General features: G+C 44.5%; 2 long non-coding RNA genes across 2 annotated transcripts; both read left to right on the plus strand.

Moving 5' to 3' along the window:
• The first annotated feature begins 839 nt into the window (after positions 1 to 839).
• LOC148223521 (uncharacterized) lies at positions 840 to 3,720 on the plus strand. Its single transcript, XR_015804162.1, has 2 exons — positions 840 to 1,068; positions 3,562 to 3,720. It is a non-coding gene; the product is annotated as an uncharacterized LOC148223521 (long non-coding RNA).
• Positions 3,721 to 9,987: 6,267 nt separating this feature from the next.
• LOC148223522 (uncharacterized) lies at positions 9,988 to 17,476 on the plus strand. Its single transcript, XR_015804163.1, has 3 exons — positions 9,988 to 10,081; positions 16,355 to 16,510; positions 16,592 to 17,476. It is a non-coding gene; the product is annotated as an uncharacterized LOC148223522 (long non-coding RNA).
• The last annotated feature ends 228 nt before the right edge of the window (positions 17,477 to 17,704 follow it).

Below are 17,704 nucleotides of genomic sequence, written 5' to 3' on the forward strand. Positions count from 1 at the left end.
ATCCCTGCTGGAGTGGTAGTCCTGCTGGAAGAACTCCACAGAGTTATTGGGACAGCTGTTTTCCTTGCCTTCCCTTTTCTGCAGTTCCCAGTTTTATGTAAAAAGGATGTTGGGCGTATATTCTGCTATTTCCAAAATGAAGATATTTAGGGAGACAGACTCAGCTACATTGAGCCATAGTACTTTGTAAAAATTGGGAGTGTCAGTTCATATTCACTAAGGAACTGCCATGGGTTTTAGCCTTTTTACTGCTTATTAGTGTTATTCAAAGATCAAAAATCTCCATACCATGCTTTTTAACAGAGAAAACTGCAGTATTTTAGTAACTCAGAACCTTAACAAGACATAACTGTGCCCATTTTTGTTTCCCCACTTAAAATTTTGCACGGCCTGACAGAGCAGGAGGCGCCATCAAATGGGCTCAGTATCCCCTTTCACAAATAAAGCGTGTACAAAGTGTGTCAGCATTTCAACTGAGGCCCTTCTCCTGAAGGCCTTTAATTAGTGCAGAACGCAGACTTCAGTTCTTTTGCCAGGGTAGATGAAAATGATTTTGGAAGACAGCCCAGACAGAGGAATTTGTCATAGGTTAGAACTGTTCCAACTCTAAGAACCAAGTGTACAGCTTATGCAAATCACTTTGCTAAACACAGATTCTGTGTTAATTTTTTTAAGGCTTTTTCTTTGACTAGCAACAAGAACTCACTTGCCAGATCTTGTCTGAAATCAAAAAGAAGTGATTCCTTCTCTACACCCAGAAAAAAAAAATGTTTCTAGTCTAAAACATGCCGAGAAAGAGCTGGCATGTAAAAATAAGGCAAATGTTCATAGGAAGTAGAAATGGAAAAGTCGGATGACATCACCACTCCATCTGCCCAGAGCCCTCAGATTCCTCAGGACAATGTGCTCCACAGTCCATTGGGGATGAAGCTGCATGAAGCACTGAGCAGTGTCTCAGACTGAACTGAAGAAATGGGCCTTCAAATGGAATGTCAGACTATTTTCCTAAAAACTGGCAGGTGCTGCCACCATTGCCCCCAAGAGCCCTATTCAGAGTGCATCGTGCAGGTAGGTCTGGCACCTGCTTCAAATTATTAATGCCAAATTACATCAGCTGTTATCAGGGTTTTTTTGGTGCTTTAAAATCTGCCAAACCAACATTTGAAAAACTAACAAAATCAACAAGAAAGCAAAGCTTGACTGGGAATTGCCCAAGTTTTCCAAATGTGGGTGCATGAAATTCAGCTTCAAACCAAGAGCTCATACACCTTCTTCAACCACACCACTATTATACCTCCCTTTCAGAGCTCCTGAAAATGCCCCAAAATGGCAATTCTCTGCAGGGATTGGCCATCAGCAGTGTTCAGTTCAGTACAGGGCATCAGAGAGACTTGCAGCATTGTAACTTGAGTAGAAAGTTTCTGCTCATCTGGTTTAGATGACATGGGCAATCAGAGGTCAGTGACTTTGTCACCCCAGAGTGATGCTAATTTGATTCATTTTGTTGTGATGTTTCCACTGTACCGCCTTAAAAACTGCTTTTGAACCCTAAAGTTGGGTAATTTCATTGTGGATCCATAGAAAAAAAGAAATCACCTTCTCCTTGGTGAAGCTGGAGTTCCGAATGGGAAGTTGCCCTGAATATATAACAGGTTTATATATATTTGAGGCTTACTTTGTGAATCACCCTATCATAAGGATTTAAATAGCTCTTAATTTATGACAAGACATGAAATACAGAGTAGAGATACCTAGTAAGATTTTAAAATTACTAAGAAATGTATATGTTATGCTGTTTGAGAGTTAAGGCTTTGACAATTCCATGTGATTATATTATACATATATAGTATATATAAGTATACAAAATATACATAATACACAAATGTATTATACATACTGTATGTTATATGCATATTCTTGTATGCATTTTTAATAACTATTTCAAAATTATGAGAGATGTGACACAAACATAAATGGTACTTCATACATTCTTCTAGTTTTACGTTCCCAACAATCTTGTGAATCTAATTTCTGTAGTAATTCCCAGATTTATTAACTACAATGATTTCCAGTTACAAGGTTTTAAGACTGAAAATGTTATTAAAAAGTCTTTGCCAATTTGAATCCCTGTTCCTGTGGTTCTCACCTTATTGAAATCTTGCTCTGAGACCTACAGAAAAGGAGTTTGGTTATATTGTCACAGACTGATCCCTGTTTCCTGAATCTTACACCAATTAAGGAAGTGCTTCAGTCTTTCTTTGAGGTTGTTTTTCATCTCAGTCTTCTCCATTTAAACTCAGTGGCCTGCTTCACAAACAAAGTCTGTTCCTACGGGACCTGGACAATAGGGCTGGAGTCCATAGAATTATAGAATCATAGAACCACAGGGTTGTTTGGGTCGAAAGGATCCTCCAAAGGTCATCTAGTCCAATCCCCTGCAGTGAACAGGGACATCTTCAACAGACCAGGTTGCTCAGAGCCTCCTTGTACCTGCCCTTAAATATTTCCAGGGACGGGCATCTGTCACCTCTCTGGACAACCTGTTCTGGTGTTTCACTACCCTCACCATAAAAAATTGTCTTCCTTATATCTAGTCTGAATTTACCTTCTTTCAGTTTAACCTTGTCCTATCACCTTCATTAATCTGCTTATTCTCAGACCAAACTGTACAAAAGACTTTTTAGTTGCCTCCCCAAACCCAGGCAGGACCCAGGACTGCAGGGAATTGTTGAGGTCTGATGAATGCAATCTAAATCTAGCACAGGTGTAGAAAAAATAAAAATAATAACAAAAAAAGTAATCATATGAATCGAACTGGGAATATTTGGTATGTTTATAGATGCAAGGACTGAGATCCTGACACAGAAGGAAAGGCTGAGAGAATTGGGATCATTCAGCCAGGACAAAATAAGGCTCCAGGGTGACCGAATTGTGAGATTCCAGTGCCTGAAGGGAGCCCACAGAAAAGATGGAGAGAGACTCTTGACAAGGGCCTGGAGTGACAGGACAAGGGGAAGTGGCTTCACACTGACAGAGTGGAGGTTTCGATTGGATATGAAGAAGAAATTGTTCCCTGTGAGGGTGGTGAGGCCCTGGCAAGGCTGTCCAGAGCAGCTGTGGCTGCCCCATCCCTGGCAGTGTCCAAGGCCAGGCTGGATGGGGCTCTGAGAAACCTGGGATAGTGGAAGGTGTCCCTGCCCATGGCAGGGGGGCTCTGATCTTTAAGGTTCCTTCCAACCCAACCCATTCTGTGATTCTGTGTTTAGTGGTTGCAGTGACAAAAGTCCCAGCAGATGGTGCCAGCACTTCCCTCAGTGAAAGAAATTAAACAAAATTCCAAGACAAGGCACTGAGTGTTCATCAAAGAGAAAGTGGATAAAGGCTTTAGGCTTTGTGGTCTGTCTGGTTCAGTGGAAGCCATGCAGTGATGACATTGGTACATATAATGGCAGGGTAAAACAAGAAAGATACATTCTTTTAAAAAATTTAAGCAATTTCAGAAATATATTTGGGTTTGGGCTGTTTTTAAAACAGTTTCTTTTTTTTTTTTTTAATCCACAGAGTTTTGCTCAGGAAACTGCTGAGTTCAGTGAAAGGAGATGACAGACCTGGCTCTGAAGCAGAGACATTGCTACTGAAAGTAGGATTGTCACCACAAGCAGTGTGCCATAAACACATCAAGGCTTGGGCAGAAAATAAAAATCACTGGTTGAGGTTAAACCTTAGACTTAACTATGGCAAAAAAGAAAGTGGGTTTAAAGTTGATACTTTTACACTAGAAGCTGGTTAGTATTTAAAGCTCTATTAAGTAACAGTGCTTAACTATTGCAGGAGTTTATTTATTTGTTTTTTGTCAAGTCCAACACCAGCAAAACTTCAGAGGTACCATTTTTATACTCTTGTAAAGGCAGTGGGAGGATAAGAACTTTATTCACATTTAACCACAACTCCACAATGGGGCTTTAGAGGAATGTTACATTACTTTCTCTGCTTCCTGTGGTGTTTTCTACCAGAAGAGTTAAGTATTTCGTTTTTTCCTGCTCCATCCTTCTCAGATCAGCAGAAATCTAAACCAGAACCTCCAGTTACATTGGTGAGACTGCAGTTTGTATCAAGGTCCTCTTAGAATGAGTGCCATGTGAACTTGGCCCATCCCTTACTGCATGTAAACCATTTCAGCTGATTGAACTTACAGGCATGTCAGTCAAAGAAAACATAGGTACTGACTGCTGCTGGAGACTGAAAAAAACCCCAAAGTACACCACTTGTGCCTTTTGCATAGGAAACGTGTTGACCAGAGAATATGCTGCATTCCCAGTACGACCTTTGAAACTGACACAAAGCATTTCTAGGAATTATGCATGTTTCTTTCGATGGCAATTCAATGCATTTCTCTCTCCCTCTCCCCCACCTGCCCAAATCTTTAGCTTCAGTTCGCCAGAGTGGCTGAGAACAGCGGCTGACACCCTTCCCAAGACATATAAATGTAAGGAAAACCCCGAGGCCTGATTGTATCTGTCATTTGTACCAACAGTTGTGGGCTGCAAAGGCTGAAAACAATCGTCCCCCCTCCTGTGCCAGGAGCGCGCAGTTATTGTTGTTCCCACTGTTTTGTCCTGCAGTGGTGACCCCGGGATCCCCAGCACAGAGCGTGGAGAGACACAGAGCAAAACCCAGGGCAAACTGTGAAACACTTCCAAAGGGGTTCAGTAGATAAACAAGAGGGGGATGATATTTGTTGCTTCCATTTTGCAGTCAGAGAAGCAAGAGCTGGGTCAGTGGCACCAAAGGAAGCCAGAAAACCTCTGGCTTGTAGGTCCCAGTCGGCTCCTTTGGTCAAAGGTGTTGCTGGTTTCTCCCAAAACACTTCCTGCCTCTCCAGTGGATGGCTGCTGCTCCCAGTTAGCAGCTCCCAAGGCCTCAGGCCTGGTGGGCAAAGAGTGCAAAGTCACAAAATCATGGAATCATAGAATAGTAGAATCACAGAATCACAGAATTGTTTGGTTTGGAAGGGATCTTAAAGATCATCTAATTCCATCCCCTGCCATGGGCAGGGACATCTTCCACTATCCCAGGTTGCTCAGAGCCTCATCCAGCCTGGCCTTGGACACTGCCAGGGATGGGGCAGCCACAGCTTCTCTGGACAGCCTGTGCCAGGGCCCCACCACCCTCACAGGGAACAATTCCTTCCTAATATCCCATCTAAACCTCCTCTCTGTCAGTGTGAAGCCATTCCCCTTTGTCCTGTAAAGAGTCTCTCCATCTTTCCTGAGGGCTTCCTTCAGGCACTGGAATCTCACAATGAGGTCACCCCAAACCCTTCTCCAGGATGAACAATCCCAGTTTTCTCAGCAGAGCTGCTCCATCCCTCTGATCAGCTTGGTCTCCCTTCCCTGGACTTATTCAAGAATCCATGCCTCGTATTCCTTGCCATGTTCATGACTGCAGCTCTCCATGGCTGGGGTGGGACCATTTCTGCCCTGCCCCATGGCCACTCACCTCTGTGCCTCCATCTCTACTCTGGTCTCATTTTCCACATATAAACTATACCTTCCCCTTTATCTCATTTTCTTCTCTGTTCTTTTCAACTTTCTGCCTCGTGTGTATCTGATATGTGTATCTGATACTTCTGTTAGTCTCTTGTATTTTCTATTTCTGATTTATGTGCAGTTTAATTCCTAGTATGACTATTTGGTTCCTATAAAAAGTGAACTTTGTTGTTGGGACTGATCCAAATCTGGAAGGGAAATGTCATCAGGTTTTTTTCTCCCCATCAAAATTTGAGGTTTCATATTCAGCTCTCTGAGTGGGTGAGGGTTTTGCTATTTTCGGAAACATTTCAGTCAAAATCTCCTATTCTGTTGTCAAACAAAATTTGAAATTGTGGTGAAAGTTTTCACTGAAGTTCTGAGTTCCAGCCAACTCTGTCCTATTGCTGCATCTCTACAATAATGTCACTTTGTGGCCATGTCCTAATAAACAACTGCCAGTATGGGGGGGAAAACAGCCTATTCTCATTAGAAGGATTGTTTAGCCTGCAGAGTCCATCTCACACAATAATAAGACACTTAAAAGAAGTCAGAAAGATGCCCCAACTTCAAGAGACCCAAATTTTGAAGGGCATTTCAAGTTTGTCAACAGAGACAACAAGGCTTTTGCAAGCAAAGTTTATTCTGCTTCCTGTCATTGGCAGCTTTGCACATTTAGCACAGGAAAACACTGATATGTCAACTTGAAAGATGAAGCAGGACTTCTAAAAGGTACCAACAACAAAAGCAGCATGAGTTCAGAGTGATTTCATAGCTCATACTATGGGTTAAACCCGTATTTTCTGCTGGATTCCTATCTTTGCTTCATGACAGGGTGGCTGAGATGCCTAGAAAATGGTTGGGAAGAGATCTCCCAGGACATGGCAGGATCACTTGGGGGTGTACCACAGCTGGTTCAGGAGGGTTTTGTTACCTCCTGGCTGCACCTCCCTGAACTGTGTTGCAGCTCTCATTTCCATGGCTCAGAAATGCACATCCCATGTGGTGGCATACAGGATGCTGTTCCTGGTAGATACCAACACACAGGCATTGCACAGTGGAAAATTTGAAGAAGTGTGTTCTTATGCACCCTATTTCCAAGCAGTCCAGAAGAAGTGAGGACCTTGGTTATATCTGGTGTAATACCAGGTTAATACCAGATACTAATGTAAGGAGTGACAGGCTTGTAAAGGATGATGCTCTTGCTGCTTTTCCTTGTGGAAAAAAGAAATGTATGTGATACTGCTTACCTACATAATGCTGAGGAGATCTGACCATAGCAGCAATGAAAGACCCAGCTCAGCACTTAAGCACACACTGAATTTCATGAAGGTCCTTAATTGTTTTCTGCTGGCTGGATTATTTTTTCAGACGTCTGGATCACTCTGCCAAATGGAGAGACTCAAACCACACCACTGAGGTGTCCAGAACAGAGACAACAAGAGCACAGTCCCACAGTTCCTGTGCACAGAGAAATGGCTGGAAGGGACACAAACTCAGTGGCTGTCATTGTCATGCGAGGCTCTCTCTGGGCACAGCAACATCCCAACTCTGCATTCTGCACGCGGCTCTCGGGGCAGCTGCTCACAACAATGGGGCCTCTATTCCTTCTGGCTCAGGCAGGGAAACAGAAGCATGGTGAAAACATAAGCTACTCAGACAAGATTAAATGCAACCCATGTAGTGATGAATCCCATGAGAAGCATTTAGGTTTCCATTCTCGGGTCTGTGCCCTACTGCCTCAAGTAGATGCCTCTCTGGGACTCTGGAGTTCACCTCCACCTCTATCTCCATTTGTGTTTTCATCATCCCCAGGACAGACATGGAAATGCTGGAGTCCTATTTGAGCTCAGCTACCAGAAATTTCTTAGTAAATGTGTGAGCAGATTTGCAACTGAAAGCAAAGACAACATTTTCACCATTACTATCATTAAAGAAGTCTCCAGGACAGACCCCAGTATGATCCCAGAGCTCTGCCAGTTCATACCATCTAACTATGCTTTCTTCTACATGAGAAGACAAAGATATTTTCAGAAATAATCAGAGGGGCATCAGTAAAAAATTCCGCCAAGGTAGAAATTTTCAGAGTATTTCATATTTCAGCTTTTGTGCAGAAACAATTAACAAGCAAACATGTTGTAAGTCTGATCGTGGAAAATTCTGTCCCAAATCAGCACAGCACTGTGATTAGCTGAATGGGTTGCACTGCATAGTCTGTCTTGTAACAGTTGGAAGAACAGTCTTTTCCCTTGATAATGCCTGAGTGTCAGGTTCAGGGAGCCGGTGTGGATTTGGTGGCCATGCCTTCTCCCCTGACTGAGATTAGCCACCATCTGGTAGTGCTTCAGAGAAGAACCTTTCCCCATTGTCACTTCCTTTGTCTGATGGTCTGTAACATCTGACCTCTGCTTCACAGGTCGTGGCCTTCACCTCCTTTCTTTCCAACAGGAATAACGACAGCAGGGTTAAGTTTATATGATACCTCTGGTAAGTGCTACTTCTGAGCACTGGGCTTTCGCAGCACTCCTCCTTGCTTTGATGCTAAAGTTTCTGTTTTGACCTCCGTGCAACATTAAATCAGTCTGCCCTATCTGCCACCAATCTGGCTCCTGGGTTGCAGGGCTCTGCACTCCTGTTTCTCTCTTCTGGCTCATGGTCTGTGGAGAGCTTGTAAGGTGTGTGCCAGTTGTCTTTGCAAAGGTAAACATTTTTTTCTTTTCCCATAATCAGAGCCTTAAATTCTCTCTCTCATTCAATTATATAGCTCTTATTCTTGTTCCATGATGGAGCAAAGGTCCACCAACTATCAAAGCAAGAGACAATCTTGCCCCAAAGTACTTCCTATCTGATGTCAAACAGGAGACATTTTACATTTTTCTTTATTAAAGGACTGAATTCCACGGCAAGACTCCCGTCAGCTGCTGTGAGAACAAAATTCCATGTTAAGTGATTTCCTTAAATTCATGGCAGAATGTTCTGGCAAGACAAGTGTGGAGCCCTAAATTCCTCAGTGTTGAATCCTGTGCCACTCCACTAACGAGAAGAGCACTGAGGGCTTCAGTGATGAAAGGACACCATGGTCTTCCAGTGTCACTCTTCCTGCCACTGTGGAGTGTCTCCCCATTCTCATTCCCTAGACTGAGAGATTCAGGCTAACAAGGAGGTGAATTTAGATTCCGTATAAATTACAAACTTGACAACCTTGGAGGTAAACATTTAGCCACACACAACAGGTTTAGATATGGAAAGAGAAATACAAATGTTCTTTGCAGATTCCTGGGCTTGGGATGGAAGCTTTCTCTGTACAATAGCAGGTTTTTTTCCCTGAACATTCAGACACATTTTTGAAGAATTTGGACAAATGCTGGTGTTCTGCTTTCCTGGAAACCAGTTCAGGTCAGATACTTGACTACTTTTAGGTCCCCTAACTGCCATGAGAGTGTCAAGAAGAGATGCTGAATGCATGGGTAGGTTGGTGACATGGTAGTATCCTGTGTGAGTCCCACAGCCAGTCCCTGACACTGCCTGGGACCACAAACCAAAAACAACATTTAGTTCACAAGCTCTGCAAGCACCTGGATTCACAGCATGACCAGCAGCAAGGATGTGCTTGCACGAGGGCAGCTGAATAATCCAAAGCCCTTGCTCTGGGAAGAGGCAAGTGAGGATAGGTGAGAGCAACCATCCCCAGGTCACCCTGGGAACAAGTCACAGAACCAGCCAGACTTGCCTCAGTCCACAATGGACCAGGGACCCTCAAGCATTCCTTCTGTACCTCTGTGTCTGATTATGCCCCAGAGCACCCTTCCCTTGCTCTCCAAGATGTGGTTTGCTATTATGTTTTCAGGCACGCACAGATTTTGGTGTGCAATTCCTGGCTGGGAAAGGCTGGAAGCTCCTGAGGTACAATTCACCTCAAAGATGCATTTCAGACATAGGGCCAGACAATGCCATCACTATGATCAGGGGTTACTTCGGGTGCAATTTCGTTTGTAGGTCCTTTTCAGCCTGGTTCCTCTGACACAGCCATGGAGGTGCCATATAGGCAATTTAGAAAGGGGGAGTCTCCACTATTGTTTATCCAGAAATCCTGGAGTGACAGGACAAGGGGGAATGGCTTCACACTGACAATGAGTAGGTTTAGGTTGGATATTAGGAAGAAATTCTTCCTATGGGGGTGGGGAGACCCTGGCACAGGCTGCCCAGAGCAGCTGTGGCTGCCCCAACCATGGCAGTTTCCAAGGCCAGGCTGGATGAGGCTCTGAGCAACCTGGGATAGCGGAAGGTGTCCCTACCCACGGCAAGGGGGTTGAAGCTGGGTGTCTAAGCTCTCTTCCCACGCAGGCCATTCCTCGATGCTAAGATTTTCCAAAGCCTTCCCGCAGGCTCCGGGCGCAGCTGCCGGCGGTGCCGGCAGGGGCCGCGCGCGGGCCGCGGTGCTGGAGCCGATCCCGTTCCGCGCGTCCCAAAGCGCCGCAGCCCGCGCTGGCACCTGGCTGCTGCTCCAGCAACACAAAGTAGCCAAACAGCCCGCGGCTGAGGCTTTTAAAAAGGTGAGTTTTCTATGTTCTCTTTTCCATCGGGTTTTGCTCCTTCTCTTCTTTTCACTTGCCTGTTGAAGTTTGAGCTTGCTGGGATGGATTCTCCTCTGCAACCACCTTCCATTCAGCAGAAAATGCTGGCATAAAATACCTTGCCTTTCCTGGAGGGCCCCTCTCTGGACTAGGAGAACCTCAACTGAGAGTAAAGCCTGTGTTTTATGGCTTCTTTAGCCTGATGTCTCAGAGTAGTGGCCAACACACACATGCAGAATTGCTGGAATTGTGTATAGGTAACACAAAGCATGCAAAGATTTGCTTGTCATCATTCCTAGGGGATGCCCACGTAAGAATAATTATGTACATTGCCCTTAAGATGCTTTTTTTCCCCAGACTGGATAATGAGACATTTTTTCTGCACATCCAAGGAAGGCACATGATGTGATTCTTGGACTCAATAGTCCTGATGAGTCCCTTCCAACTCAGCGTATTCTGTTATTTTAAGAACCTGGAAAACCTAGGGAAAGATATTTCAGGGCATCTCACTTTGGATTTGGCATTGACTGTAACACTCAGAAGTTAACCACACAGCTAATAAAAGAATGTGCAGTAATTAATTTTTAATGATCATTTCCTGGGTGTGGCAAGTGGTTTTGTCACTTTAAATTCTCATGCAAATAAAATCAGGCTAATCTTCTTAAACAGGTAGCTGTAGCTGTGTCAGCCTATTCTGAGCTGGCAGGAGTGCTGCATAATACTTGGAATTCTCTAAATTGTTCATGTCAGTGGGATATCAACTATCAGCATAATAATAATGATAATAGGCATGTGTTTGCTTGCAAAGAAGTTATTGCATAATTAAGGGCCTCGTTAAGGGTTTTCAGTACCTCAGAAGAATGCCCCTAACTTTCTGGTTGTTTTCATCCTATTAATACCAACATCACACAAGCCACTCCCCAGGCGACTTGTTGTTTGAATTGCTGGTTAGTTGGGAAATTCAGATGCAGCAACATATCTGAAATTAATTAACAGTGCAGTTATGGCCAAAGTGCTTTCATTAAAAGGGAGGAGTGCCTGCTTATGAGACTGCCATCTCTCCAAAGTGATGCTCTCGTATTCTGGCTTTCTTGGATTGTGCAACCATACCCCTAATCTGATTCCAGTCATCCCCCATAAGTGGTATGGGAACAGTAATTGTTAAATGTAAACCTTCTAGTATTTTCAGTTCCACTAAAAGAAGTGAACAGTACCAACACTGCCCCACCCTAGCAACACAGGAAACCAAATGACAGTGCTATACCACCCAGGAAAGGTCACGCACATCCACAACTCCAGGGCATTGCAGTCATAAGCATCCTGAGGCTGACAGCTTCCAGGGAGCATCAGTATCCCAGTCCTCATCACAAGGTGCTCCATCACCCAAAACAATCTGAAAACCTGCTGCATCACAGGCAAAGAGCCAAAAGAGAGTTCCAGCATGCCCAGATTTCCAAATTGCTCACTTACAGGGATTCTGTTAGGTGGAGATGCCCAGACCACAGGGCAATCTGAAGGATGCTGAGAGTCCTGAGGGTGCCTTGTGCTGGAGTCTCTGCACAGGGGTCCAAAGTGGCTGCAGTCACTCTCTGAGGCAGGCCTGAGACCTGCAGGAGCTACAATTCCACCTGTGGACTTAAAGCCTGGGTCATTAGCATTTCTTAAGATGACAGTAGATAATCTAGGAAGCCAACCACAACCCACACTGTGAAGCAAGGAAAACAAAAACAACACAATCGTCCCTGCCAATGTGACCTAGGGCAAAATTCCTTCCTGACCCTAGATCTGGCGATTGGTTTAACCCAAGTATGCGAGCCACACCTGCCCACAGGTACTTGAGAAATTTTCCAATACCACTACAAGCATAAGCATGCTTGTCCAGCCTCCTTTTTTTTCAGCCAGGGCAGTGCCGGTACTTCAAAAGTGAAATTAAACTTTACGGTGTGAGTGATAAATCATAGGAGTTGTGAAGACTGTTTCTTCCTAGTCCTCAGGCAGCCAGCAGAGCATGAAGTCTGTGACTGGTACCAGATAAATACAGCACAGAAAATGTCCTTTTCAAACTCCTTTTGCTCGTCCTCATTACATCCTTGAGAATAAGAACACATCAACCCCAGCATCAACTTCAGCTTTGTAGGCAAAAGCAACTCCAATGGCACAAAATCCTTAAGAGTCTTTAGAACAAATACTTTTGGTAAAAAAATCTTCAACCACACAAATATTTCTGGTAAAAAATATCAGCCTACCTGTGATTTTATCCCTCCTGCTGTGGAATGGAAGGCAGCTCCCTTTTTTCCTCTGAAATTAGAATGGGTCTATGGGTTTTAGCATAAAGCAGTGCAAAGCAGACAAGGCAATCACAACACTCTGTGAAAATTGGAAGGTCTGTGTTCTGCATTTTAACCCTGTCAAGCTGTATTAAAAAGAAAAGAAAACTGGCTGCACCTTTGTTTTTAAACTCCTATTCTGACAGCCTAAGATAAGGTCAGGGCTGGAAGTAAGAGCAAGGTTGGGGAAAGAATTATGGTTAAGGATAAACACACCCAGGACTTCAGAAGTGAGGCAAAATGAGCATGTGCAGTTTTTCTTAGGGTACCCTGAATCCTGGTAATCCTGAATATGCAAAAGAGGTCAGGTGGCCAGCAAATAGAAATTGGATCATTATTTATGAAGCCATAATTTTCACATGTCTTACAAACCTGGTTGTGTGTTATAGCAACAGGCAGGAAAATCATAACCTGATCAGTGCAAAGTGGGCTGGGGAGCAGCTTCACCCTGATTGTTACAAGGAAGGTGTGAGGTGTTTGGACTCAGTTCCACCCTGGGCATGGACTTGCTGCAGGGACTCCATCAAATCCCTCATCCAGGCTTCTGCTTCCCCCTCACCTTTGGTTTGATGTTATTTAGTCTGAAAGCCTGGGAACAGGCACTTTTTTCAACACGTGTTTTCTTCAGTGCCTGGCATGACAGAGGCTAATTTCACAAGATTTTCCATCCTACAGAAAAGAGACAAAAGCTGCACTAAAAGAATGTTGTTTACACTGTGATTATCTGTAACACTGTGGTCCAGCAGTAAAAAAAAAAAAAGTGGTCAAACTCATCTGCCAGGCAAGAAAGGGGATGAGCTCTGCCTCATCTAGGAAAACATTAAATCCCCTGCCCTCCCTTTATCCCCATTTCCATGGATTGGACAATCAGGATGTGTCATTTCCTCACTTTTAGACACATGGCTGTGCCAGTTCAGCAAGCCTGGTTTTGTACCTGTTTTCCCTTGGATTTATTTAGAGGTAAAACCCTACAAGAACTGTTTCAGAATCCTCCTACTCATCAACCTCACCAAGGAAGAGTTTTTCACCCACAATACCTAGGGCTTTGTCTTCAGGCCTGTGCTCAGTGTCAGCAGAAATCCTGGGAGCTCAGGAATGGTTTCTTCATGCCCTGTCAGTGGCCCTGGGACAGAAAATAAAGGCCAGGTGCTTCCATAAGAATCTACCACCAGATGTTCTCAAAGGAACATTGGTCTGAAGTGACATTACATGGGGGGCCTCAAGTGTCCATGTCCAGTGGTGTTGTGGAGATTTTCCTGACAATCACGGGGAAAGAACAAAAGGATTTTTAAAGCAATTTCAGCAGCTAAATCTGTCTGGAGTTTCTTAGGAGACAACAGGTTTTCCCATGTCAAAACTTGCCTTAGGTACATTTCAAAGGTGCACCATAACAGAGGAAAGCACAGATAGGGGTCATCCTTGCTCCATCCTGTAGGCTCAGCAACAACACAAGCAGAAGACTGGAGCAACCCAGCAAGGTCAACAGACTTGGAGCTGACAGGGCTACTCTGTTGAAAGCAGTAGAGTTATTTCCATGTAAGTGAGAGGAAAAACCAGCAGTGTTTTGTCCTGTGGAGCTGAGGCACCACCACCACCACTGCTGTCTCCTGCTTTTTCTGCAGGACCACATGTGACATTGCAGTGGCAACAGCTGAAACAGAACCCAAATACTTGGATTTGACAGCAGAATGAAACATGCCTGATAAAAGGCTCCAGCAACTCAGTCTTTCGGGCACTGCAGAAGTCACAAGCCATTGAGGCAGTGCCTTAACACACCAAGATGTTTCTGAGATAATGCCTTCTGAGAAAGAGATCAAATGAGAATCTGTTTTGCATGGCTGTGTTTTGCCCCACTGCCTCCAGAATTGTGCAGCTCTTTCTTCTTTGTTTTTGCTCCAGATTGTACCAAGAGTGTCTTGCATCAGGTGCTTCTTAGAAGCCTTTTCAATAGGAGCAGGATAATTGAGGCATCAAATTGCATCCTATGGGAGTTCAGGATTAGGCCATAGAGTAGGTCATATTATATGTTCAAAAGGACAAAGAGCATTTTTTGTTTTGTCTGTTCACTTAGCTATGAAATGGTGAATTTTGGCTTTAAATACACTCCAAGTGGTTTTGCTAGGATGGTATATTATACTCATCATCTCCTGATGCAACAAATCGAATCACAGAGTGGTTTGGGTTGGAGGGGACCTCAACAATCATCTCTTTCCAACCTCCTGCCATTGGCAGAGACACCTTCCACTAGACCAGGTTGCTCAGAGCCCCATCCAACCTGGCCTGGGACACTGCCAGCTTGTGTGGGAGAAGAACCTGGTGTGAGGGACTAAACATCAAGGATTCAGTATCTGGCCTTTTCAAATTCTAGGCCTGAATACTCAGTGGGTTGGCTCTGGACTTCACTTTTTCCTTTGCACACAGTTCAAAGCAGGAAAACCACGATCCCTTTGGACCACTAAAGGACTGCCCTGGAGAATTTCTCTTTTCCTCTTGTGCAGCAAGTTAAGCTTCTGCCTTTTACCCTGCCAGACCAGAGGCTGGTGGATAGTTATGGTAATTTTTGTGGCTAGTGAAGAATTCTAGTGGAAGAATTCTTGTACTGTTGCTATTATTTATTATTTGCTGAGTGTTGGCAATATGCTTCCATGCTGAAAAAGAGACTTTAGGCAGGGAAGCGTTTTTATGTGCATGTGCACATGTACATGAATATGCCCTCACTTCTGCCCCTTGATCCTTCTGGACTTGGGAGCCACAGCCTGAAAGCTCTGGGGCAGCTCCCTTTAAACTCAAACTGGAATCCAATATGAGCATGAAAAATACAAGCTGCACATTAGCCTCTATTGTTTATTTTGATATTGAGGAACATTTATCTTAGCCTTTCCCTAAACATCCTCAGCAGTCTTCCGCTGAAGTGGGAAGAGCAGCACAAGGAATACCGCAAATACCAAGGTAATGTTATCTGTTTTTTCTACAGCAAACTTGGCAGATTTTGAAAGGATACCCACTGTGGCAAATTCAAGGCTTCAGTAAAACCTTTTGATAATGAAAATAAGGAATGTCAGATATCAATAACGAGGCCAGATTCTGTGTTTTGTGGTGGCCTTTTCAGGCTGGGGGAGAAAAGGATCCATTCAGCTTTGCAGCAATGGAGTGTGAGAGAAAAGCTCAGGGATGTGTCCTCTCTGAAAGCATCTGGAACAAGGGACTCACCAGGGAGATACAGAGGTGTGCTGGGAACACATAGGTCCAGCTGGTAAAACAGCATGGAAGGCTGGGTCAGACTGACTAGGGAGGCATCAATAAGTGTTCAAGGCCAGGCTGGATGGGGCTCTGAGCAATCTGGAATAGTGGAAGGTGTCCCTGCCCATGGCAGGGAGTTGGAATGGTCTTTAAGGCTCCTTCCAACCCAAACCATTCTATGATTTATGAATAATATTTTCTTTTTGCATCTCTTTGCACCTCAACCGACCCGATAATTTCCAACTGAACCATACCTGGACATTAGGCTGTATGGAGAATCTGGCCATTGAACTGTAGTTAAACATTTCAGAGAACTTTTAACTTTGTTCATTCTGCCATTTACTGTCATGATAGGGCTGCTTGTGAACACTTGCTCCCTCCTCTTTGGGCAAACAGATGCATACGCAGCACGTTATCAAGACAGAGACAATTTAGGCCAGGAAACTGAGGAAAATACAATGATGATGATGATGAAACATATCTGCCTGCTGAATAGCATCAGTGTTTAAAGAACATGCTGTATTTGAAGAACCAAGGACTTTAACATTTAAAACCCTAGATCCCACACGTGCATGGTCATGTCATATGCCCTAGCAAATTTTTCTCTCCCTGAATGTACAATGTAGACAGCTCTGAAGAAGAAATCTCTATCTATCTATCTATCTATCTCTGTTCCCTTTTGTAGGAGGACTTTGTATCCACGCTGAAAGTAGACTCTGTTTGTGTTGGCCGGAGATAAAGCAGTCCCTTTGCATCCATCGGTGTGTTTGTTTTCACCTCTACCTATGCACGAGTACCACGGCGAATGTTTCTAAACAACGGATTAATCAGAAAGCACGAGGTGCAGCTGCAGCCCGACTGTGGTTTCTTTTCTCTCTCTTTGAGGCAGAGAGCATTTGTAACCACTTTCCTGTCTTCACAGAGCTGCTGATGATCGCATCTTCTTGGAATTTGCTGCTTGTGCTGGCGCACAGCGACAGCAGAACCACGGCGGCCGCCGGGGGCTCGCTGCTTGTCTCTCTTCTCTGGGGCTTGCCGGGGTCACTCCAGTTCCTGCTTCCAGGGAAGGGGAGCCCGGAGGTGGGGGGTTGTGACTTGGCTCTAACTAAACTCACGGACGAGAGCAAAGTCGGGGTGGAAGGAAATGGAAGTGAAGAGGGATTAAGTCCGCTGGAGGAGGTGAAACCCCACAAGGTGCTGAAACCCGCGGCGGCAGCTGATGGGCGACAGGGAGGGTGTGGGACATTTGGTCCTTACCTCTCCACATCAAAGCTCCTGAGAAAAAAAAAACAGCATTCCGTGGAAAAGGGAGGGCAATTCACCAGTGTGACAGTGCCTCTGCTAGGGAGAGCCGGCACTTCTAACAAAAGGCAGCTGATCAGGGCAGCGGGGACTGAATATAGCTTAGGGAAGATGTCTTGGTGTTGAACTCCTGATGAAATCTTTGTGTGGCCTCAGATGTCCACGGCCCCCTGACCTCTCCCTGCACAGGGGTTGATCGTGGGCTCAGACAGAAGCAGCAGCAGCAGAACACTCATGTAAAGTTTGTCTCTTGCCATCAGCACACTGGGTAGGGTCTCAGCTGGGATGAGTCCTTAGCCCCATTGGTGGGAGAGCTTTCACATTCTGCAGGTGAAGATTTAGCTCACCTCCTGTGGTATCCATTCAGTAAAGCCACACAGCCAGTATCTGGAAAAGAATACTCTGAGGAGTTTCCCCTTTTTTGATTAAACCTCTCTGCCTGTAATCTATCTGTCTCGCTAATTTAGCCTGCCAGAATGTATCTCTCAATCACTCTGTTTAAATCTGGAAGCTGGTTTTTTTTTGTTGTTTTTGGGTTTTTTTTGTTTCTTTTTTTTTTTTTTTTTTTTTAATTTAATTCCTTTTTCCTTTTTTTTCTCTGCCCCATTTAGTTATATCCAATCAGGAATATGTGTGCTTGCACTAGTACTGCTCCCTGTTGGGTAGCTGCTGGAGGGTGCAGACTGTTGATAGCCAGAGCAGAAATGAGGAGGTTGGACCCTGTGGACCACCT

The sequence above is a fragment of the Sturnus vulgaris genome, chromosome 5 (genome assembly GCF_052056855.1).
Source record: "Sturnus vulgaris isolate bStuVul1 chromosome 5, bStuVul1.hap1, whole genome shotgun sequence".
In the NCBI taxonomy this organism is placed as follows: Eukaryota; Metazoa; Chordata; class Aves; order Passeriformes; family Sturnidae; genus Sturnus; species Sturnus vulgaris.